General features: G+C 44.1%; 1 protein-coding gene across 5 annotated transcripts in view; it reads right to left on the bottom strand.

Moving 5' to 3' along the window:
* Positions 1–25900, bottom strand: part of LOC126266879 (uncharacterized) — a 268806-nt gene that overhangs the window by 232994 nt on the left and 9912 nt on the right. For 2 of the 5 annotated variants that reach the window (XR_007548941.1, XM_049971537.1), the window contains exon 2: positions 21217–21260. The exons of the other annotated variants lie outside the window; for them this stretch is intronic. The gene's annotated coding sequence lies outside the window, so the exon portion shown is untranslated. The remainder of the gene's footprint in view (positions 1–21216; positions 21261–25900) is intronic. 5 annotated transcript variants of the gene reach the window in all.

Below are 25900 nucleotides of genomic sequence, written 5' to 3'. Positions count from 1 at the left end.
GGTTTTTGCAGGACTGGTCATTGCAGGTTCTGTAGACAACTGAACACTTCAAACCTGCTTTCCTGCAGCTGCTAGCATTTCCACACCCCTTCTTCCAGCTGCAAGAAAGTATGTTTAGCAGGTTTGAGAGGGGCTACTTCCCTCAACATCATCTTTGGGGAAAGGTCTTGGACTGAAGCAAGCCTTCCCCATTCCAGCAGATTCTTTTTGTAATCCAGTTGCTGCTACTTCTGCACCTGGTAGTATACGCAAAACAAATGTACCTGCAGCTTTGAAGCATCTTGCATGGGAGGAAGTCTGGCCAGGTTGAAATTGGTTTTGGTTGCAGCCCTTGTGAAGAGCAGGCAGTGCTGCTCATTGGGGGTTTGACTGAACCTTTCACCACCATACAGCTCAATAAGGATTTTCTCTCTGGCTTCAGCTACTTCGGCATGCATCACAACTGTATTAGGAACAACTGCAGCTGCCTCTTTAAGTTCTACATGCTTCTGTAGTATTTGAAGCAACTTCAGTTTCCCCTGGCCAAAGAAGCATGAGGCAGAATCACAGCCACTGAAGGCATAAGTGAAAGTGATGATGTGACTGTCTGCAAATATTGAAGTAGTTGAGTGGAACACACCTGTTGTTTTGCCTCTTCCACACTTCTGAAGATATAAGGCAGCCCTTGTGGGACCCCTGGGACCAGTGAAGATGACTAACAATTCTGCATCCCCCTCTGCAATAATCACGACCTGAAAATTGGAGGCCTTTCTGATAGCTGTAGTAATGATAAGCATATCAGCATCATCATCTTTGGCCTGATAAACCTCAAAGCATTTGGCTTCAAATTTCACCTTCAGCAGCTGTATGATTTGTTTTTATCATTGGATTAAAAAAATTCTTGAGAAACATTGGAAGTAGTTGTTTCCTCATATACCACCTCAGGAGGAGAATTTTCCTGAGTTCGGCAATTACATTCTAAGCTCTCTGTACTGCTGTGGTCAGGCCATGTTGGATAACCATCAATACTATAGCTACATTCTGACCATACCATGCCTCGAGATATTGTACATATCAGGCAGCTAACAACTCAAATGAGAAGCGCTTGCACCACACAACTTTGTGAGGGAGATTACCACCACCTACAACAACAAATTTAGTATTTCCTTGAAACTCACCACTACTGATAGGTTGGAATGCTGCGCATAACAAAAGCTTATTGCCCTTCCTCATTCCCTCAAGTGAGAAGAGATGCTGTGAATGGTTAAAGCTCATGCGTGAAGAAGTTCTTTAATTGTGCATATGATTTTTTCAAAACACATATCCTGTGAAACAGTGTGAGTGGGTTGATAATATTTGCCAGTTGCCAATAGTAACAGTATGAGCAGCAGAAGAAAGAGGTAACTTTGGTTTGACACTTGAATTTGGTATTTTGGAAGTCTCCCCCCCTCCCCCGTTAACCTACAACACTGCCTTCTTCCCAATATCTCTGGCCATATGACAGTTGGCCCCTTTCTCTCCTACAGCTCCACTGCTTCAGGACAATAACACATTGTTATACGGAGTGGACAGTGCTTCAAATACCAATTGCACAGCTTCTTTGTATCAGCTTCACCTCAAATAATTCATGATGATCTCATTTCTGTTTCTACTTTTTTTATCAACTCACTTAAGGTATTAGGTTCACAGAAATTTTATTAGGTTCCGATCTCTCGCTATGTAATATCGGCCCCCTTCAAAACATTCAACTGAATAAATATTTTGTTAACTGAATCATTTCAGACAAGTCATTGAATATATAAAGACAGTTTCATATGATGATACATGAGAATTAACTTAGAATTTTCAAGTTTAGGAAATTTGTCAAAAATTAAAAAGTGGTATCTCAGAAACTATTAGGTCTTCTGAGCCCATTTTGGTCTCAAATTGCAGAAAATTCAATCTAGTTTTAAAATGTATAGAATGGACTTCATTGAAAATGTGCTCCTCCATGGTCACAATGACTGGAAAAACTGAAAAAATGTAGCAGTTTTTGGTATATTCAAAAGCGATCCAGGTGCTGCCGAGTTCAAAAACATGTGTTTGTCGCATCCCACACAAGGGGAAAAAATGAAGCGTACAACCACTAATTGATGCAGCTTAGGTACCCCTTTTCATGTGAAGGTTACTGGATTACATCCTATCTTCTTAACCAATTGAGCAGCGTTTATTACAAACTATAAAATCATTAACTGTTAATACGTTAATTTCAAAATGCAGTTGTAATAATCCAAACAATCTTCACAATAACATTGCTTATGATTAAGAATATATCTGGTGAGCGCATTTCATTGGTATATTTGAAAAGGAGGAAAAAACTTAATGACATTCAAAAAGATTGTGGTGTAGTGTTAAACTCAGGGGGTCTTCAGTCTACCAGAAACAATAAAACAGGTAAGAGCACACAAAAAATGTAGTTACCATCATCATCATCATCATCATCATCATCATCATCATCATCATCATCATCATCATCATCCACTAACACACAAAGGCTTCTACACATCCCCATCGTTAATCTTCAGCCACACAAGTCCAATATTCTCCCACATTTTTTGCAATGCCATACTTCTGGTCTTTTCTTATACCTTGCGATGAAGGCAGGAATTCCTTGGTACATTATCATTCTTTTACCTGGCTACACATTCGATCCATATCCATTTTATTTCTGTCATAATTATGTCTTCTAATCTAGTCCCTTGCCTGATAGACTGGCTTGCTTTTCTGTCTCTACTAATATTTTTCATCTTGCAGAGCAACCCACATTTTAAGTGGTATTTGTAAGAACTCAATGGCGTGCTGCTCTAAGTCAACATATATCACACATTTATTTTAAACTTTTAATCTCAGATTGGGAGGTGTGTTTTCCAAAATGTATTTACTTCACCAAAACTAATTTTTTTACTCTTCTGTTAAGAGAGTTGTAAGCATATTTTGCGAAATTACCTGTGTGTATTAAATATGGGAAAATTTCTGTACCTCAAACATCTATAAAAGAGCAAATGTGTTAAGACAACTGTACTGCTTGTAAAAGTGCATGATCTCATGGCAATATAAAATAATAAAAGTATCCCAAGCATCCAGCTGCATCAAGTGGTAAAATATGCACAATAATTGCCTAATTGAGAGGAATAAAAATGTTCATGTAGTCACTTAATGTCATTTATATGCAAACAGTGGAAAATCTGGAATGGAATAACGGTAGCTATATGAACTGGATAGAACGCTAATCACAATATAGGGAAGTACTGAGCAGCAGGTGTCCCCCCCCCCCCCCCCCCACACACACACACACACACACAGACAGACAGACAGACAGAGAGAGAGAGAGAGAGAGAGAGAGAGAGAGAGAGAGAGAGAGAGAGAGAGAGAGAGAGAGCAATTTTGAACAAACATGGTTACTGACTACCATCACTGGGCACTTGGCCTCACTGCAATGAGTAGTAATCTTGACTGGGGTGGATGTGGGAGTATAAAGGAGATATGAGTCAGGGATCAGGAAGGATGGCAGGATAGGGGTGGGGAGAAAATACTCTAGAGCTCCCTACGTAAGTGGAGGAAGATGTGGTGGTGACAGGATAGTTGGCTGCCAGGTGCAGTATCAGGATGCAGTGCTTGAGGGAGGGGGAGGGGGTTTGGCAAAGAGAATCAGAGAGAGGAATAGGACTAAGGATTACGCAACTGACTTAGGGTATGGAAAAACGTGTGGGGCTGGGATGAGAGCAGGGAAGAGGACAGAGATAGCTGGGAGACAGGGACTAATTGAGGTTGGGGTCAGAGGGGTTATAGAAAGGATATGTTGCCAGGAAAGTTCTGACCTGCACATTTCAAAAAAACTGATGGTGGTGGTGCACAGAATCCATATGGCACAATTTGGCAGTAGCTGTTCAGATGCGAAGAAAGATAGATCGTGGTTGTGTTCATATAGATTCGGATTAGAGCAACTGAATTAGCGGTGGCTAAACCGGCAATGCCCAATCTGCAACCTGGTCAGAAGGACCTCTTCTCGCCGAGATGGTTGAGAGGAGGTTGTCCAACCAGTTGGGAACAGTTTTACAGATCGGAGCTTGTTTCCTTGAAGTGATGACCAAGTATCCCACCACAATGACACAAGCCTCTTACAAACAACCCCACTAATGTCAGATGACGGGACACAATGGGAGGCTGGCCGAGGCAGGAGGACTGCAGCCTTGGCTGCAGCATCAGCAGCCTCATTCCCAGGCACTCCTACATGGCCGAGAACCCACAGAAAGCTGACAGGTGAGCCATCATCAGTAAAAGAATGGAGGGACTGCCAGATCCGTTGCACCAAGGGATGGACCGGATATGGAGCTCCCAGGCTCTGAAGAGCAGAGTACATACGATGAATGGCGGTGGCTGCGGGCATACTGAATGGCCTGATGGAGAGCAAAAAGCTTGGCTGTAAAGCTGGAACACTGGTCGAGGAGCTGGTATTTAAAGGTGATGGCCCCGACGACAAAGGCACAGCTGACACCATCGTCAGTTTTGGAGCCATCAGTGTAAATAAAGGTGTGACTGGCAAGTCGCGCACGAAGTTCCACAAACCATGAGCAATACACTGCAGCCGGAGTACCTTCCTTCGGGAGCGAGCTGAGGTAGAGATGAATATGAACCGGAGCCTGGAGCCAAGGTAGTGTCGGGCTCTCACAATCTCTGAAGGTGGTAGGGAGGGCAAAATCCAATTGGTGAAGCAGGCAACAAAAGCAGACTCCAGGGGGCAGCAGGGCAGACACGTACAACCCATACTGACGGTCGAGAGAATCAGCGAAGAAGGACTGATAAGAGGGGTGGTCGGGATTGACAACAGCCGGCAGGCATACCGACAAAGCAGTACGCCGCGCTGGAAGGTCAATTGTAATTCGGCAGCTTCAGCATAAAGACTCTCGACGGGACTAGTCTAGAATGCTCCGGTTACAAGACTAACCCTCAATGGTGGATGCAGTTAAGACGGCATAAGAGGGATGGCCGAGCAGACGAGGCTCCCACAATCCAGCTTTGATCGGACTATGGACCAATACAAGCGAAGCAGGACAGTGCGATCCGCTCCCCAAGATGAACCACTAAGAACTCTGAGGATATTAAGGGAACGTGTACAACGGGAGCCAAATAAGAGACGTGTGGGGACCAACAAAGTTTCCTGTCCAGTGTGAGCCGAGAAACTTAGTTGTTTCCACGAATGGGAGAACAACGGGACCGAGATGTAAGGATGCCGGAAGGAATCACCAAAAGTTGATGCAAACCGTCTTCTCTTCAGAGAACCGGAAGCCATTAGCCACACTCCATGAGTATAGGCTGTCAAGATAACACTGAAGGCAGCGCTCCAGGAGGCATGTTCTCTGGGCACTGCAGTAGATCGCGAAGTCATCGACAAAAAGAGAGCCTGAGACATTAGGTGGAATGCAATCCATAATTGGATTGATCGCTATGGCAAAAAGGGCTACGCTCAAGACGGAGCCCTGAGGCACTCCGTTCTCCTGGAGGAAGACGTCGGACAATACGGAACCCACAAGGACCCTAAACTTTCGATCTGTTAAAAAAGAATCAATAAAAAGGGGCAGGCGACCGCGTAGACCCCACCTGTGCATAGTGCGGAGGATACCTCCTCTCCAACAGGTATCATAAACCTTCTCCAAATCAAAGAACATGGCTACCATTTGGCGCTTTCGCAAAAAGTTGGTCATGATGAATGTCGACAAGGTCACAAGGTGGTCAACAGCGGAGCAGCGGTGACAAAAGCCGCATTTAACATTGGTAAGTAGCCATCGAGATTCAAGAATCCAAACTAACCGAGCGTTAACCATGCGCTCCATCACCTTACAGACACAGCTTGTAAGAGAAATGGGGGCGGTAACTAGAAGGAAGGTGTCTATCCTTCCCGGGTTTGGGTATAGGAATGACGACGGCATCACGCCAACGCATGGGGACTTGACGTTTGGTCCAGACGCGATTGTAGGTACGAAGAAGAAAGCTTTTGCCTGCCGGAGAAAGGTGTGTCAGCATCTGAACGTGAATGGCATCTGGCCCCGGAGCAGAGGACCGGGACACTGCAAGTGCATGTTCGAGTTCCCACATAGTAAAGGGGGCATTATAATTTTCCAGATTCAGCGAGTGGAAGGAAGGTCGCCGAGCCTCTTCTGCTTCTTTCCTGGGAGGAAGGCAGGGTGGTAATGGGTGGAGCTTGAAACCTCCGCGAAAAAGCGGCCGAAGGCGTTGGAGACATCCACAGGATCAACAAGTACCTCATTACCTGAAGTCAGGAAAGGTACCGAGGAGTGCGCCTTAATGCCCGACAGCTGCCACAGGCAACCCCAGATGACAGAAGAGGGAGTAAAACTGTTAAAGGAGCTGGTGAAAGAGGCCCAACAAGCTTTTTTGCTGTCTTTGATGACTCTACGGCACTGCGCTTGGAATCATTTGCACCAAATACAATTCGCCAACGTAGGATGGCACCGAAAGGTGCGTAGAGCACGCCGTCAAGCACGGATAGTGTCTCTACAAGCCTCATTCCACCAGGGGACGGAAACGCGACGTGAAGAAGAGGTAGTACGAGGAATGGAATGTTCGGCAGCATTGATGATAACAGCCATGAGGTATTCGACCTGACTGTCACAACTGAGAAAATCGTGGTCCGGAAAGGTCGCCAGGGAGGAGTAAAGTCCCCAGTCAGCTTTCGGTATGTTCCAGCTCGAAAGACGTGGGGATGGGATGTGGTGCAGAAGACGAACGACACAGGGGAAATGGTCGCTCGAATAGGTGTCAGAAAGGACATACCACTCGAACCGACGGGCAAGAGTGGTAGAACAGATCGAGAGGTCCAAGTGGGAGTACGTATGAGTAGAGTCCGAGAGGAAAGTCGGGGCGCCAGTATTGAGGCAGACAAGATTGAGATGGTTGAAGACATCCGCCAAGAGGGAGCCTCTCTGACAGGATGCAGGAGAGCCCCAAAGGGGATGATGGACATTGAAGTCGCCAAACAATAAAAACGGCGGAGGAAGCTGAACAATCAGGTGCATCATGTCAGCCCGACTAACTGCGGATGACGAAGGAGTGTAGACAGTACAAACAGAAAAAGTAAAGGCAGAAAGAGTAATACGGACAGCTATTGCTTGGAGTGGGGTGGTCAATGGGTTGGGATGGTAATAGACATCGCCCCGAACGAGCAACATGACTCCACCATGAGCTGGAATACCGTCCACAGGGGTGAGGTCAGACCGCTCCGAGGTATAGTGGGTAAAAGCAATACGGTCAGTTGGGCGCAACTTGGTTTCCTGGAGACCAAGGACGAGCGGACAATGCAGGCGGAGGAGCAGTTTTAATTCCTCCCGATTAGATCGAATACCTCTTATGTTCCAATGTAACAAAGCCATTTCTAGTGAGACAAAAGGGGGAACGAAACGGGTGAAGAGCTGGTCACCTTGACGGCCACGGAGGGCCAGGTTTCGAGGGAACAACGCTACAACCGGCGGGAGGTGGATCCTGTTCCATCAAGTCGTCGCCAGCTGCAGCCGCATTCCTGGGTTGCATAGGACGGGTAGCATCATTCGCCGATGACAGGCCAGCAGAGCGCCTGGCAGCAGAGCGTCCCGGCGAAACTGAGGATGGCCGGGAGCAGCGACTCATGGATGGAGCATCATACGAAATGCGCCGGGGTGGAGAAGGGGATAAAGACTTCTTCTTGGAGGCCTTCTTGAAAATCCAATGAGGCACGGGGAAGGTGGGCTGGACCCGAAGAACGTCCTCACGCGCGGGGTCCGTTTTGGAACGCTGGACCTCTGAAGCCGGGGTCCGGAACGTTTCCCCGATGGATGCCTGAGAAGAGGATCGCTTCTCAGGCGGTGGAGGAGGAGGAGGAGGAGGAGGAGGAGGAGGAGGAGGAGAAGGAGGAGGAAGGGTGGCCCCTGGGGCAGAGGGTGCAGGGGCCGCGAGGGAGGAGGATTTGGAAGGGATGGATTTGGGAGGCGGAGGTAGAGCCCCGGATGGGGTGAGGAGGTGGAGGAGGGACAGTATAGGGGTGAGGATACTGTGGAAGGAGTGGACACAACTGAGGCAAACGAAGTTGTCAACATCATGGGATGGACGCGGTTATACTTCTTCCTGGCCTCAGAATAAGAGAGACGGTCCAAAGTTTTTAATTCTTGAATCTTCTTCTCCTTCTGATACGCGGGGCAGTCTAAAGATCTAGGCGAGTGGATGCCAGGACAATTGACGCACCGAGGTGGTGGGGTGCACGTATGTTCCTCACGAAGAGGACGTCCACAATCGCCACAAAGGGGCTCAGCCTCACACCGTGACGACATGTGCCCGAAGCGCAAACACCGAAAGCAGCGCATAGGAGGCGGGACGTAAGGTCGCATGTCACCGACTGTGGCGGAGGTGGTCTTTATAAGATCAGACCCCGAACGCATTTTACTGAGAGCCTCGATTTCCCCAAACATGTCCTCGATGTGCTGGACAAAGAACATGGGCTTGGAGGTGGCGAACGTCCCCCCATCGGTCTGAGAACAGACTAAATAGTGGGGGAAGTACTTCACCCCAAGCCGGCGGGCCTGTCCTTCCTCCCAGGGAATGGCCAAGGGGGAAAGGGCAAGAGAACCAGAACCAGAGACAGTACCTTTCTTTTTAAAAGACTCAGCCGCAGATCGACCTGATACATGTTGACGTTTCATCTGCGAAATGTCCGCCCCAATACCACCCACTCCAACCAGGGGCTCTGCCCACGGGCGCCACCCAGCCTCAGTAAGGGCCACCTGGCAGGATGACCGTTGCCGGGAGTCCTGATGCCCCAAGGAGACAGGCATCTACTCCTTGGCCGACGTGGGGAGGGTGCAGCTCAGGTATCGGCAGTACGATCCCTGTGTTGTCAGGGGCTACAACCTAGAAGGTACATGACGACCCCACCACAACGGGCTGGCTACCGTGCTGGATTTCGGGTGCCATGGAAAGTCCATCATGATCGTAGGTGCAGATGGGGACTCACTATGGGCGTAACTTGTGCAACCCATCAGGCATTTAGGCCCAATATGAGGAATAGTGGATGCGGTTACAACGCCGTTACACTGCTGAGTGCCAAGGTCTTAGTGCACTGAGGACCAGTGATACACCACGTAAGGCTTCCTTCCCCAAAAGGCTCGTACTTCTGTAGAATTTTGAAAAATGGAGGTCAAACCCCAAGGGGGACCATCACATGGAAGGCCGAAATGTTTGAAACTCCTTTTAGTCGCCTCTTACGACAGGCAGGAATACCTCGGGCCTATTCTTACCCCGGACCTGCAGGGGGAAACAAAGGCACTGTCACCTGCGAAAGCAGCAATGTAATCTGCCAACTCAGCTGCAGCCATTGTGTGATATTCTTTCTGGGCATGTCCACTAACATGCTGCATGTTTGCTTGAACAGCCACTGCCCAACAATGGTCACAAGACTGTTGTACAGCCTAACTGACAAGTATGCTGCACAACACAATGTGGTACCTTCAGTGACTGCTTCCCAACCTACCCCTTTCCTGCTCCCATTCCAGGCCAAAACATGCATTCTTACCAGCACAGTCCTCAGTCTTTCACTGCTTGTCTTCTCCCCCTCACTTCCCAGTGCCCATCTGATGCTCAATGTTACAGCTAACAGTACTGATCTATCCAATTCATTGTCTTTTTATGTGTAACATTTTTGTGTGTTTTTATATTTGTTTTATATTTGGTGTTACTTTGTTTCAAGCACCCTTTGGGTTACTTGTGGAGGACAAAATTCATTACCAGAAATCCCACCACAGCAGCAGATGCCACCAGTGTGGCATGGAGTACCAAGGAGCAGCTCTTGAGTTCTCCAGTCAGGTGAACCTCCATGGACAAAAAGATAACACAAATAGGAAAAAGTGTCAAAAGGAAGCTGATGAACAGTATCAGTCAGAGTTTTGCTTTAGCTCATGAATGTACACTTATCTAAAATACACATCATGAAAGAAGAAGTTTGTCTTGCACAGTAGACATATGGTCTTATGATTAAAGAGTCCAGGAGGGAAAAACTGCATAAAATATTCACCCCCATTACCTTTCATTATGTTTTTGGCTCCCAGCACCATCATTTGCTTCTTAATTCTTTTTCAGTTCATCTAGTTGCTCTTCAAATGGCCTTAAATACAAAAACTCATACAAGTTCTACAAATGCACTACTGATCTGTAGCATTTTCTCTTTGTTGTGTACACTGTAAATAATTTGTCTTAATACAGTTGATTTTCAGGCTTGCTTTCAAATTTGCTCTGACAAGTTCCTCAAGGTACTAGAGGTATGAAATATAATGTCATTGGTAAACCAAGTAAGTAAGTATATTACTAATGAACTATGAGACTGTATTTCTGACCGTTACTTACCTTCTGAAGGGAAAATTAATAGTGCTGCTGATACGACATTTATAAAGGTAAAATGGACACACTATCTTGCTTTTGAAACTAATAGTTTTAATTTCTAAGGTCAATATTATTGCTTATTGAGCTTTGTGTAGTAACATTTGGGCACAAAAGTACCTTTCTGTGCCCCGCAGCCAAAACCACTGTCCAAGTCCCCTCAGTTTACTTATGTAAATATTCTTTAACTTGTACTGAAATACCAACATACTTGAAGTCTTAAGTAGTACACTAGCCTGCCAGAGCTTGATGGATGAGATACATGAACACTGCTATACATTAGCAGTGCTACACTCAGCCATCTCCACGCAGTATTGACTGTTTTTTTTGTCTCAGAGCCTGGGATTGATGCAAACACTACTAATTGAGAACGAGTAGGACCACAAGTCACATAACAAAATTATCATTTCAAAGTCAGTTTGTCTTTATGTGATTCCTAAAGAACTCAAGTCACGTGTTTCAGACATGACTAACCATTCTGTTTATAACACAGATCGGTGTGCAGACCATCCAAACTTATTCTGCATGAAGTATGGTTTACGACACTGGAATCTACTCATAATTCCTCACACACACACACACACACACACACACACACACACACACACACACACACACCTGTGCCAAAAGTAAAACTAATTATTGATGCTTGATTTTTGAAAGCAATTGTCTGAGCTGATGGATGTGATGCGAGTACAAAAAATTTAAATCTAAAAAATATTCACGAGGCCTTCCCAAACTAAAACCTGAACCTTTCTGCACACTCTGAAGGTCAATGAGTGTAGCATTTGTTTCCCTGTTCATGTCAATTCTTCTTTCTAAGATCATTCATAGTACCATTATAGCTTCCCTTTTTCCTTTTCTATATCCAAATGGATCTCCCCTAAATGTTGGTTAATATCTTGTGTGTGACTAGTGTAAATACGGAACACTACCAGAACCAGTGAAATTAACAAAAAGTAAAAGAATTACCATACTCACAAAAGGAAATGTCACTGATTATTTAAATTTTGGAACCTTGACATTACTAAACTATGCTTCAGAAATTCTACCCAGTACTGTTAACTACTAGACACTTGAAGGTCGACAGCAGCTATCCTGTGAAAACCTATGTCTACGTTTCAACAGCTAGTATTAAGTGAAGAATATAGAAATATACTACAGTCCTCAATGTACCACTCCCATAAGGACTATGAAGATAGGATCAGACGAGATTAATTATGGCACATAGAGATACATTTAAGTAGTCATTCTCCCTGAGCACCTAATATTTGATATGGTCAAAAGTACCATACTCCACGCACTTTATCATGGTTTTCAGGGTATGAGTTTAGATTTAGAACACAAGGGGCTAGGGAAGGATGCAAGGAGGGGATAGTGGGGAAGAGAAAAAACCAACAAAAGCAAACACAGAAAAGATGTACTCATAAATTAGACCACTACATTTTAAATGAAGGACTCGTAACAAAATAGTTAGAGATGAAAAAGGTAACATTCTATTTCATTCTGCAAATATAGTGTTGTTGTTGTTGTTGTTGTTGTTGTTGTCTTCAGTCCTGAGACTGGTTTGATGCAGTTCTCCATGCTACTCTATCCTGTGCAATCTGCTTCATCTCCCAGTACTTACTGCAACCTACATCCTTCTGAATCTGCTTAGTGTATTCATCTCTTGGTCTCCCTCTACAATTTTTACCCTCCACGTTGCATTCCAATGCTAAATTTGTGATCCCCTGGTGCCTCAGAACATGTCCTACCAACCGGTCCCTTCTTCTTGTCAAGTTGTGCCACAAACTCCTCTTCTCCCCAATTCTATTCAATAATTCCTCATTAGTTCTGTGATCTACCCATCTAACCCTCAGCATTCTTTTGTAGCACCACATTTCGAAAGCTTCTATTCTCTTCTTGTCCAAACTATTTAACGTCCATGTTTCACTTCCATACATGGCTACACTCCACACAAATACTTTCAGAAACAAATCTATACTCCATGTTAACAAATTTCTCTTCTTTAGAAACGCTTTCCTTGCCATTGCCAGTCTACATTTTATATCCTCTCTACTTCAACCACCATCAGTTATTTTGCTCCCCAAATAGCAAAACTTCTTTACTACTTTAAGTGTCTCATTTCCTAATCTAATTCCATCAGCATCACCCGACTTAATTCGACTACATTCCGTTATCCTTGTTTTGCTTTTGTTGATGTTCATCTTATATCCTCCTTTCAAGACACTGTGCATTCCATTCAACTGTTCTTCCAAGTCCTTTGCTGTCTCTGACAGAATTACAATGTCATTGGCGAACCTCAAAGTTTTTATTTCTTCTCCATGGATTTTAGTACCTACTCCGAATTTTTCTTTTGTTTCCTTCACTGCTTGCTCAATATACAGATTGAATAACACCGAGGAGAGGCTACAAACCTGTCTCCCCCCTTTCCCAACCACTGCTTCCCTTTCATGCCCCTCGACTCTTATGACTGCCATCTGGTTTCTGTCCAAATTGTAAATAGCCTTTCGCTCCCTGTATTTTACCCCTGCCACCTTTAGAATTTGAAAGAGAGTATTCCAATCAACATTGTCAAAAGCTTTCTCTAAGTCTACAAATGCTAGAAACGTAGGTTTGCCCTTCCTTAATCTAACTTCTAAGATAAGTCGTAGGGACAGTATTGCCTCATGTGTTCCAACATTTCTACGGAATCCAAACAGATCTTCCCCAAGGTCGGCTTCTACTAGTTTTTCCATTCGTCTGTAAAGAATTCGTGTTAGTATTTTGCAGCTGTGACTTATTAAACTGATAGTTCGGTAATTTTCACATCTGTCAACACCTGCTTTCTTTGGGATTGTAATTATTATATTCTTCTTGAAGTCTGAAGGTATTTCGCCTGTCTCATACATCTTACTCACCAGATGGTACAGTTTTGTCATGTCTGACTCTCCCAAGGCCATCAGTAGTTCTAATGGAATGTTGTCTACTCCTGGGGCCTTGTTTCGACTCAGGTCTTTCGGTGCTCTGTCAAACTCTTCACTCAGTATCTTATCTCCCATTTCATGTTCATCTACATCCTCTTCCATTTCCATAATATTGTCCTCAAGTACATCGCCCTTGTATAGACCCTCTATATACTCCTTCCACCTTTCTGCTTTCCCCTCTTTGCTTAGAACTGAGTTTCCACCTGAGCTCTTGATATTCATACAAGGGTCTCTTTTCTCCAAAGGTCTGTTTAATTTTCCTGTAGGCAGTATCTATCTTACCCCTAGTGATATATGCCTCTACATCCTTACATTTGTCCTGTAGCCATCCCTGCTTAGCCATTTTGCACTTCCTGTTGATCTCATTTTTCAGACATTTGTATTCCTTTTTGCCTGTTTCATTTACTGCAGTTTTATATTTTCTCCTTTCATCAATTAAATTCAATATTTCTTCTGTTACCCAAGGATTTCTACTAGCCCTCGTCTTTTTACCTACTTGATCATCTGCTGCCTTCACTACTTCATCCCTCAAAGCTACCCATTCTTCTTCTACTGTGTTTCTTTCCCCCATTCCTGTCAATTGTTCCCTTATGCTCTCCCTGAAACTCTGTACAACCTCTGGTTTATTCAGTTTATCCAGGTCCCATCTCCTTAAATTCCCACCTTTTTGCAGTTTCTTCGGTTTTAATGTACAGGTCATAACCAATAGATTGTGGTCAGAGTCCACATCTGCCCCTGGAAATGTCTTTCAATTTAAAACCTGGTTCCTAAATCTCTGTCTTACCATTATATAATCTATCTGATACCTTCTAGTATCTCCAGGATTCTTCCATGTATACAACCCTAACCAAGTGTTAGCTATGATTAAGTTATGCTCTCTGCAAAAATCTACCAGACGGCTTCCTCTTTCATTTCTTACCACCAATCTGTATTCACCTACTATGTTTCGTTCTCTCCCTTTTCCTACTCTCAAATTCCAGTCACCCATGACTATTAAATTTTTGTCTCTCTTCACTATCTGAATAATTTCTTTTATCTCATCATACATTTGTTCAATTTCTTCATCCTCTGCAAAGCTAGTTGGCATATAAACTTGTACTACTGTAGTAGGTGTGGGCTTCATGTCTATCTTGGCCACAATAATGCGTTCACTATGCTGTTTGCAGTAGCTTACTCGCACTCCTATTTTTTTATTCATTATTAAACCTACTCCTGCATTACCCATATTTGATTTTGTTTTTATAAGCTTGTATTCACCTGACCAGAAATCTTGTTCCCCCTGACACCGAACTTCACTACTTCCCACTATATCTAACTTTAACCTACCTGCCCGATTAAGGGATCAGACATTCCACACTCTGATTCGCAGAATGCCAGTTTTCTTTCTTCTGATAATGACATCCTCTTGAGTAGTCCCCGCCCAGAGATCCAAATGGGGGACTATTTTACCTCCAGAATATTTTACCCAAGAGGCCGCCACCATCATTTCACCATACAGTAAAGCTGCATGCCCTCGGTAAAAACTACGGCTGTAATTTCCCCTTGCTTTCAGCTGTTCGCAGTACCAGCACAGCAAGGCCGTTTTGGTTAGTGTTACAAGGCCAGATCAGTCAATCATCCAGGCTGTTGCCCCAGCATTTACTGAAAAGGCTACTGCCCCTCTTCAGGAACCACACGTTTGTCTGGCCTCTCAACAGATACCCCTCTGTTGTGGTTGCACCTACAGTACGGCCATCTGTATTGCTGAGGCACGCAAGACTCCCCACCAATGACAAGGTCCTCGACTCAAGGGGGGAGAGGGGGGGGCAAATATAATACATAAGTGGAAAGAATACAATGAAAAACTGTATGATTGAATAAAGGTCAGAGACGATTCAGTTATATAAATATAAAGGAAGTAGTATGGGAAAGGATTGATTGGACCACTGGGTTCTAGGTCAATGTTCAGCAATGCTTTAAATAGCTTTAGCAACAACAACAAAGTGACTGGAACAGGTAACACCTCTGCTGATTTATTAAAGAATTCTGGAGATACAGAGAAAAAAACTGCACAAATTTGCTCTCTTTACCACACATTCAAAGCTCCATTACCATCTACTAAAACGTCTTCCATATTTGATAAATATCCTAATCGGGTCACACAAATATCTTACAACCAATCTCCTTTGTAGATTGATTGTGTTTTGCCAGTATCTTACTTATGCAATTAAGACTCAGACCTGTTTTATCTACAACTGAGCACTTGTGACCATTCCATTTCAAGTACCTGCAAATTTTTACACTCAAATATTTGTTTGAATTGACTGTCTCCAGCTGTGGCTCACAGATGATGTACCCATTGAACTGGCGTTTCTGTGTCTTGTGAGGTGCACAATTTTACTACAAATAACAAATATACGAGTGTTAATTTGAAATATATAGAAACAGGTCAATTTAACAAACAGTTACTTCACCAACATTGCAACAAAACTACAGCAAATCTTCCCATAATCATACACATCAAATGGCAGACGCTACTTAAACTCAATGGTGTTCTTACCTGCTGCAGAGCAGGAAGTCAGAAATGTAGGAAATAGGTAAAAAAATAAAAAATAAAAATAATAATCCTCAGGCTTAAATAAAGGTCAAAGCTAGTCTGAGTTTTGCCAGTATACAAAAAGAATGATACTGAAAACATTGACGAGCAGCACTATTATCTTCATTTTAAAAGATAATAGAGAGTACCATGACATACAGACTACCTTAATAAATGTAATTTGCTAACTAAATCACAATTTGGATTCATACAAAGTAACAGTACATACGCAGCAATAGCAGAATTTACTGGAATCATAACGGAGGCCCTGGATGAAGGTGATTGTGTAAAGGATATTTTTTATTTGTCTTGCTTTTTGGCATAGCAGATTATAAACTGCTACTGCACAAACAAGAGGGGCGAGAAATAACAGCACTAGTAAACAGGTGGTTTTAGTTATCTCTCATGAAGAGAGTAAAGGTACAAAGGAAGCAACGTACAATAATTGTATTACCAAAAAAATTAACAGGTAAGAAAAGAAAAATCACAAATGAACTTCCATCTTGTACCTACTTTTCTACACTGTCAACTAAGTTCTAACATTTTCCTCATCATGGTACCAGTTTCAACATCCCCTGTTTGTAGAAGTCCATTCAGTTGGTGTACAGCTATCTGCAGACTGCTATTTTAACTTCCACATCTGTCACAAAGCATCGGCCAGGCAGGAATTTTTTCTCAGGACCAAACAGATCTAAGTATGACAGTGCAAAGTCCGGACTGTAGAGTGGATATTGCAACATCTTCCACCAAAATTTGGCGATTTTCTCATGAACAGGGGCAGCAATATGGGGACAAGCATTATCATGAAAAAGTTTGTTGTCGCATTTGTCACGAAGGGAGTGATGAAACTTAAAGTTTTAATGCAGGCTGCAGCATTCACGGTGTCCCCTGTTCAGCAACAAAAACTTTCCTAGCAGACTCAGTCGCACTGATTTTTTTCTCCCCCATACTAGGAAACAGCATGTTTCCACTCCATTGAGGCCAGCTTGATTTGGGGAATGTAGTGGTACGCCCACAACACATGAAGAATGACCATTCCTTTCAGAAAATTATGCCCTTCTGTGGGGTAACATGTTAAGTGAGTCAAGCTTGTCGTGATTCGCTGGTCCTTGGGATTGTCTGTCAGATTCTTAGGCACCCAGCAAGCACTAACTTTATAAAATAACAATGTGTCATGAACAATATCATACACCACACTATAGGAAATGTTAAACTGCTGTGATAAGGTTTGCAGTTGCACAACATTCTGTGGGGCTGCAGCTGTTACAAGCTGCTCTGAATGTAGAGAATCACTAAGATTCACATAGCCTCTTGGAAGAATGCACACCACCTGGAGACATTGCTACAGTCCACTGTCATCCCCTACACACCACGGATGTCCGGTGAATTTCACTCAGTTTATTGCCTTTGGCCCACAAATATTGAACTACACTTTACTGCTCTTCACAATGACATGTACATCATGTTTGTTTCATAGTTCATGCTTCTCTCACTAGAACTTCATATGAAAACAAAAACTACCCACTGTAGCACAAACATCAAACTATATTGTTGTGAAATTTCGACATTCCAGCAACAATATGAGGGGATTCAAAAACTACTGTACATTAATTTCCGATCCTCCCTCGTAAAAGTTTCACAGACCAATAGAAATCTCAGTTGCATATATAACCACCTATTAGATGATAAACATACCAACACAGAAGTCTCATAGGGAAGTATATTGAGTCCATTTCTATTCTGAACTATATTAATAACTTCCCAGAAAGTGTCATGCAGGGAGACATATATCAGTTTGCTGGTAACAGTAACATAATAATCATAGCTATGATGACATGTTAAAAAGGTGTACACAAATATTCAAAGGAGAATAAAATACACGGACATTCATTCACAGAAGGACAAATCTCACACACATGGCCACCATCGTCTCCAGATGCTAAGACCCAACTGCAGTTGCGCCTGAGGTTACCAGCATTCTAGCCAGAGTGGGCAGCAGGACGAGGTGTGGGCTGGGCAGGGGAATGGTTAGGAGGATAGTGTTGGGAGTGGGGAAAGAAGCTAGTGCTGCCAGTGAGAGTGTGCAGGGGCACAATGGGGGCAGAATATGGCTGTTAGGTGCAGCAACAGATTTGGGGGGAGGGATTGTTGCGAAGGTGAGAGAATAGGGGCAAAGCATGAGGAAAAGAGATAAACAGAGAAGGGAAAAGGAGTACACAACTGTGCCTGCAGCATAGAAGGCATTTGTAGTATTGCAGCAAGAGCAGGGAAGGGGATAGGCTGGTAGAAGACAGAGACAAACAAAATTTGAGGCCAGGGAGGCTGTGGGAGCAGAGTATGGGTTTCAGGAAGAGAACCCATTGGTCCAGTTCAGAAGTGCTGGTTTTGGTGGGAAGAATCCAGAAGCCACATGTTGCGAAGCTGTCATTAATTGGCTGCACATCATGTTGGGCAGCAAGCTCTGCAACTGGGTAGTCTAACTGCCTCTTGGTCACAGTTTTGATGATAGCCACTCATGTGGGCAGACAGACTGTTAGTTGCCATGCCCACATAGAATTCAGCACAGAGATTGCAGCTACAATGGTAGATCACGTGGCTGGTTTCCCTGGTGGCCCTGCCTTTGTGTAGGAGATACCTTTGCAAGGATGGAGCAGGCGGTAGTGGGAGGATATATACGATAGATCTTGCATCTATGTCTATTGCAGGGATATGGGCCATAAGGCAAAGGGTCAGGATGCATAAGGATACCGTGTAGGTTGAGGGGAACACCAATATGGTAGGGGTGAAGAGACTAGTGGGAGGTGGGATTTTCCTCATTTCAGAGCAGGATGAGAGGTAGCTGAAATCCTGGCAGAGAATGTGATTTAGTTGATTCAGACCTGGTACTCAGTCATGAGATGGGTGCTCCTTTGGCTCCTTTATGGCCGCACACTATATATGTGGGGTAGGGGGAAGGGGAGTGTGGAGGGATGCAGCAAGGCATAGGACACCTGTTTCTGGACAAGATTTGGTAGGGTAATTTTGGCTTGTGAAGAGCTCAGTGAGACCACTGGTATATTTGAAGAGGGACTGCTCATCACTACAAATGCAATGGCCACCAGTGCCTAGGTTGTATGGAAGAGACTTCTTGCTGTGGAAGGGGTGGCAGCTGTCTAAATGGAAGTCTTGTTGGTGGTTGGTAGGTCTGATACGGACAAAGGTTGAGAGAGCATCCTTGAGGTAGAGGTCGTTATCGAGGAAGGTAGCCTGTTGGACTGAGGAAGACCAGTTGAAGTGAGTGGTGAAGAAGCTGTTGAAGTTCTGGAAGAAAGGGGCTAGTGTGTCCTCACCCTTGGTCCAGATCAAGAAGATGTCATCAAATGAATCTGGACCAGATGGAGGCTTTGGGTTTCTGGGTTGTCAGGAAGGATTCTTCTAGATGGCCCATAAACACATTACCATAGAACAGTGCTACATAGGTGCCCACTGCTGAACCACAAATCTGCTCGTAGGTGATGCCTTCAGAGGAGAATTAATAATGGGTGAGGATACAGTCGGTCATCGTGACCATGGAGTAGGTGTAGGTCTAGAGTCAGTAGGGCATTCAATAGTGGCATGGCCATGGGCAATGAGAATGTTAGACAGTAGAGGGAGATGGCATCAACAGTGATGAGCAGAGTGCCAGCTGGTAAAGAAAGAGGAGCTGTGGAGAGTCAGTATAGGAAATGATTGGTATACTTGATATAGGAGGGTAGCTTATGGATAACTGGCTGATTGTTTTGATTCGGTAGCAGTTATAGCTTTACTGTTTGCTACTCTCACTATTTTCACAGAATTTTCACTGATGTATTTTACTACTAATTTTGTAATAACTACCAACTTATTTCACTAATGACATCATTTTCCAAAATTTCTGAGAATGTCATGTATTCTAGAATGGTATCCCATTTGAACAATAGTAATATCCTCAGTAAATTACAGTTTAGATTTCAGTTGAGTTTACAGATTCACTTGACAAATTTTAAAAGTGCTAAATAACAAAATAGCACCAGTTTGTATTTTCTGCCACCTGTCTAAGGCATCTGATTGTGTGTGTCACAATATTCTCATAAATAAACTGAGGTTTTATGGGACTGATGGTATAGCAAACCAGTGGATGGTAATACCCAAGTAAAAGAATGTGGTACGTTACACTTAATAATTCAACCAATGTAAAAACGGGAGATTCTTCTGACTGGGAAAAACTAACTTATAGGGTTTCAGAAAGCTCAATCTTAGGTCCCCTACTGTTTCTCATATGAGTAAATGACCTTCCATCTAACATGCAACAAGCAGAATTAGTTCTTCCTATGGACTGCACTAGTACTGTAATCAATCTAAACACACACACACACACACACACACACACACAGAAATAGAAGAAATGGAAAATTATGTTCTTAAAAGTATTATTAAGGGGTTTTCTGCAAACTGTAACTCTCAGTTTCAAAAAGACAGAACTTTTTCAGTGCTGCACATCTAAACAGACTACACCAGTTATAAGTGTAACACATCATGAGGAAATAACGAGTCCATATTGATGAGAATGTAAACAGGAAAAAAAAAAAAAATTAGAACTCCTAAAATAATTTAGTGTAGTCAAATTTGTGCTATGAATCACTGCAAATCTTGGGGATGGCAAATCATTAAGTTGACATATTTTGTTTCTTTTCAGTTAATGATATCATATGGAACAACATTCTGGGATAATTCAAGTTTAAGACAGAAAGTGTTCTTTGATCAAAAACTTGCTTGTGATTAATGTGCAGTGGTGACCCACGATCATCTTGTTGACACCTTTGTAAGAGTGCATTTTTACTTGATGCATGCTCAATGCCGATGTTATCAGCATCATGGCATATTTTAGGAGGAATAAGTATGAGTAAAATCACTAAAATTGTTGCACAAAGTGAGGATAAAACCTACAAAATGACACCCATGCACTCACTCCCAATCTCACATCCACTAACATAATCATTCTATCTCATTTGCCATAAGACAATTGAGAAAGCATGAAAGGTGCTATACCAAAGATTAAAACACAAGTTAAATGACAGAGGAGCCAAAAAAATGGCACAGGCACATGTGACCACCTACAAAAAATATGGGTAATACAGTCACCTTCCAACACATTATTGCAATCTCTCTAAAATCTTGGAAAGAAATGTTGGACAAATTACAAAACTTTAAAAATCAAACAACATTCATTAGAAAGTCACTTACAATAGACGGCAGGTCTGTCAGCAAATCTTCTGCTACCCCCTGATCTGAAAATAAAACAGTCCAATAAAATGTCACACACAGTGATCTACATGCCACAAGCACCACACATTGGAGGGTCCTCTCAGTGGAGCAAGAAGCAATGCCTTCATGCACCATTCAGCTGTGGACTATATGAAGATGAATAAGAGGGACCTCATCCCGTCAACGTGGCTGGAACGATATAAGCCTTTACTAGAGGAAGCTTACTGACTCTCTCTTCCAGTCACTCATCCTCCCATCAACGTAAGACTCTCTATCTCAACAGCGAGGCAAGAACATGCAGGTAGATGGCACACCAAACTAACTGAGGATTGTGACACATCTCCTTGGCTGCCACATCTGCCCTTTCTTTCCCCACAATATCCATGTGCCCTTGCACCCAGCAGAAAGACACCTCCTTCTCTAGCTGTTGTAGTTGGAGGAAGGTTTCCTGGATATTCTGAATTACTTTATCTGCTGGGTACAAGCATTGTTGGGAGTGAAGGGCACTCAGAGAATTGGAACAAACAAGGAATTTAGTGCTCAAATCACATCTCATCTGCTCCAGTGCCCGCAAGATCGCATCTAATTCTGCGTCAAAGACAGCACTGCCCAACAATACACAGCTTCAAAACCTTTAGAATCACAAGAGCCGAGGGTCAGCCCATAATTAAAGTGGTCAGGGAAAGGTCAAGGCAAGCATTTCTGGACTCCATCAACCATTCAATGTGTTCCACAAAGGTATGGGAAGCCATCAGGATGATTTACGGTAAGCACAGCTGTTGATAAACAGTAGCAGTGCTGAAACAGGAGTGTGTCCAAACAATGCCCAGGTGATAACAGTGCATTTTGCGGCAATAACTGCGAATACCAGCCAGGCTCCAGCGTTTTGCTGCTACCATGTGACTGTAGAGAGGGGCAAATTGGACTTCAGATCCGACAATTCTGAGTCTTACAACTGCCCATTCTCCATATGGGAATCGGCACTGTTTGAGCCTCATGGTACTGCACCTGGTCACAGCCGAATTCAGTATGCGTGCTTCGACATTTGCCAACAGCGTCAAAGGAAATCCTCCTCTTGCATATTTTGATATGGCAGACAGGCAACTTTTCCAACTCTTGAAGATAGGGTTTTTGATCTTTCTCCTCAAATCACAAAAGAACCACAACTGTCAGAGTAATTACCGGAGTATCACCTTAACTAGCTGTGTCAGAAAGAGCCTGGAGCGAATGGTTAACCTTCATCTGGTCTGGTTTTTAGAAACCAGGCAACTCCTTTGCTGCTCTCAGTGGGGATTCCAGAGATTTTGGTCCATTGTAGACAACCTGACTCTGTAGGATGCAGCTATTCAGCAGGCTTACCTACGACACTATCACTGTCTTGGTATTTTCTTTGACTTCAATAAGGCATATGACATACTTGGCGACATAGTATTGTAGAGCAACTTCATCAATGGTGCTTTCGTGTCCACCTCCCCAACTTCATACAGTCTTTCCTTTCGAAGTGATTCTTTAGGCACTGAATATCATAAAAGGCCTTAGATACAGGTCTTGGGGAGTGGACAGGGCATGTCTGCTCCAGTTTTACAGGTCTTTCGTGTATTCGCTGCTAGACTATGGATGGGGAGTATACAGTTCAGCAAGCCTTTCGTATCTGAAGATCATTGACACTATCCACCGGGGGGGTTGGGGGGGGGGGGGGGTTGGGCTGGCCACAGGTGTTTATAGGAGCAGCCCCATACCCAGTCTCTGTGCTGAGGCTGGTGAACCACCACTTACAATTCAATGGCAACTCCTCCTGGTGTGTCAGGCATGAAAATTCCTCACATCGCTGAATTCACCTGTGCACCATACTGTAACTCATCTGCCTCTGGAATGCCTTTTCATCAATTGTCCATGAGCAGCAAGACCATTTGGGATCCAAATGCAGCACGTGCTGGTATCATTTGGTGTGGAGCAAGTACAACCATAAATCCATGGTTTTAACCATCTGCCACCCTGGTTACTGCAGAGGCAGAGTGTAATTTTTGATTTAGTGCAGTACAGGTGATGTTGCACTCCTGCATATGTTTTTAATATATTGTTTAAGGACATTTTAGCTGAGAACCACAACTCTACAGCTGTCTTTACAGGTAGGTTGAAATAGGTTGCTCTGTTGTGGCCTCAAGGCCTGCCTGCCTCAAGCTGCACATCTTTCCCATATAGCTGGGTGGCACTCACTGATCCACCAAGGTACAGGTTGCCTCTGAAGGTGACCTGAGGACTTGGGGATGGTTAAGTCAGAGGCATGCTGCATCACTTGTGTGATGTAGTCCATCCATTCCTGGATGCTGTCACGGTGTTCAAAGGTCACCAGTTGGCTGAACAGTGTCCAGTTAGCCCTGCTGACCATCCATTTTGGTAGCTTCTGTTCAGGAATGCTCTGTCCAGTAGGTGGATCCACAATGGGAAGTGATGACTGGAATGCAGGACTTCAGTTGCTTCCCATTGAGCTGAGTCTGGAAGGGTGGGAGAGATGATTGCTTGGTTTAAAGGAGGGAGGGAAAGGACCAAACTGCGAGGTCATCAGTTCCTTGTAAAATAATTACACAAGGGAAAGAAGAAAAGAAAGGAGACATACAGCACAATGATAGGAGAATGGAAGAACCAGAAGAACGACAGAAGGACAACCAATACTACTATGGACAAAACAGGAAAAGAAAACCACAGAGAAGCAAGAAACAGGCAGAAGGGATAAAAATAAGAGAGCACATGACCATGGCTGGCTGACCATGAGAAGAAAAAGGAAAAGCCAGCCACTCTGCAACACATTAAAATATCCAGCCTAAAAACATTACTGTGGAGAACACAAAGGGACAAAGGACATGTGCAAAAACTTATACAGAATGATAAAAATCCACCGTTATGTATAAAACATGAAACTAAATTAGTTGATGAGGCTTTGTCAGTTAAAATTAATGGCAAAGAGTCTGGTAATTGAAGAGTTCACCGCAGGGTACCCAAAAAGGACAGCTCACAAAGATATGGGCCACTGTCAGCCAGGCACTGCACCGACAATGAGGCGGGTCATCACAGCACAGGAAGTAGCCATGTGTCATGCAAGCGGGGCCAATGCGGAGCCAACAGAGAACCACAAAGTCCCTTCAAGAGGCCCGCGTGGATGTCCTCAACACGTTCGTAGTCTCCTTAATGGCACGCAGTTTGTTGTGCGTACTGAGGTTATGCCATTTCATCTCCCAAAGCCACAAAATCTTGTGGCATAGTACTGAACACAGGTCAGTTGCAGAGAAGCCCATCTCCATAAGCAGTTTCTGAGTAGCCTGTTGGCAAGTTTGTTGCCCCGGATTCCGACACGACTTGGGGTCCAGACAAACACCACTGAACGACTGGACCGTTCTAGGCCATAGACAGACTCCTGGATGGCCGCTACCAAAGGATGATGAGGATAGCACTGGTCAAAAGCTTGTAGGCTGCTCAAGGAGTCAGAAACAGAAGAAACGACTCCCAAGGGTGTGAGGATGGATATGCTCAAGAGCACGAGATATAGCCACCAGCACGGCAGTGAAAACACTGAAGCCATTGGGCAAGGAATGCTGTTCAATACATCCTCTATACACATACATGAATGCGATGTGATCATCAGCTATTGAGTCGTCGGTGTAAACCACTTCATGACCTTGGTACATGTCAAGAATCGAGAGGAAGTGGCAGCAGAGAGCTGCGTGGTTAACTGAGTCCTTACAGCCATGTGAAAGGTTCAGGCGAAGCCACAGCCTAGGTGTACACCATGGAGGCGTAGGTGAATGGACCTCAAGTATAGGTGGTAAGGGCAAGGACTCCAGTCCGGAAAGGAGGGATTGCACATGAACTGCAATTCGAAACTTTGACCTGGGTGGCCGATGTGGGAGATGAACTGCCGTGGGTGCAAAAACGACACAGTAAGTTGGATGTGCAGGAGAACTACGAACATATGCAACATAACTGGCCAGCGGTTGTGCACATCTAACCTGCAATGGAGGTACTCCGGCTTCCACCAGACTCATCCTGAAAGCTCCTGTTGATAGGTGAATGCCACACTGGCGCACTGGGTCGAGTAAATGCCATGCTGAGGGTACCATCGAACCATAAACCAGACTCCCATAGTCAAGGCAGGATTGAACAAGGGCTCTGTAGCGCCACAGCAGCAAAGAGCAATCTGCACCCCAGTTGGTGTTGCTCAGGCAGGAGAGGGCATCAAGATGCTGCCAGCACTTCCGATTAAGCTGATGAAGATGAAGATGAGGAAGCCAAGTCAATTCGACATAAAAAAAAGACAGTCCTAAGAATTGACATGTCTCCACTACAGTGAGTGGATCATGATTAAGGTAAAGTTCTGGTTCCCAATGAACGGTAGGACACCAGCAGACGTGCATAAAACACAACTGTGTGACCGAAAACTGGAAACCGTGGGCTAGAGCCCATGACTTTACCTTGTGGATGGCTCCCTGTAGGTGCCACTCAGCAACACCAGTACTGGTTGAGCAGTACTAAATATAGAAGTCACATGCATACAGAGAAGGTGAGACGGACAGCCCTACAGCTGCCGCTAGACCGTTAATGGCCACTAAAAATAGAGATACACTCAACAGAGCCCTGCGGGACCCCATTCTCCTGGATATGGGGAGAA

Source organism: Schistocerca gregaria, chromosome 4 (assembly GCF_023897955.1).
Source record: "Schistocerca gregaria isolate iqSchGreg1 chromosome 4, iqSchGreg1.2, whole genome shotgun sequence".
Taxonomy (NCBI): Eukaryota; Metazoa; Arthropoda; class Insecta; order Orthoptera; family Acrididae; genus Schistocerca; species Schistocerca gregaria.
This window is presented reverse-complemented; position numbering and strand designations above follow the sequence as displayed.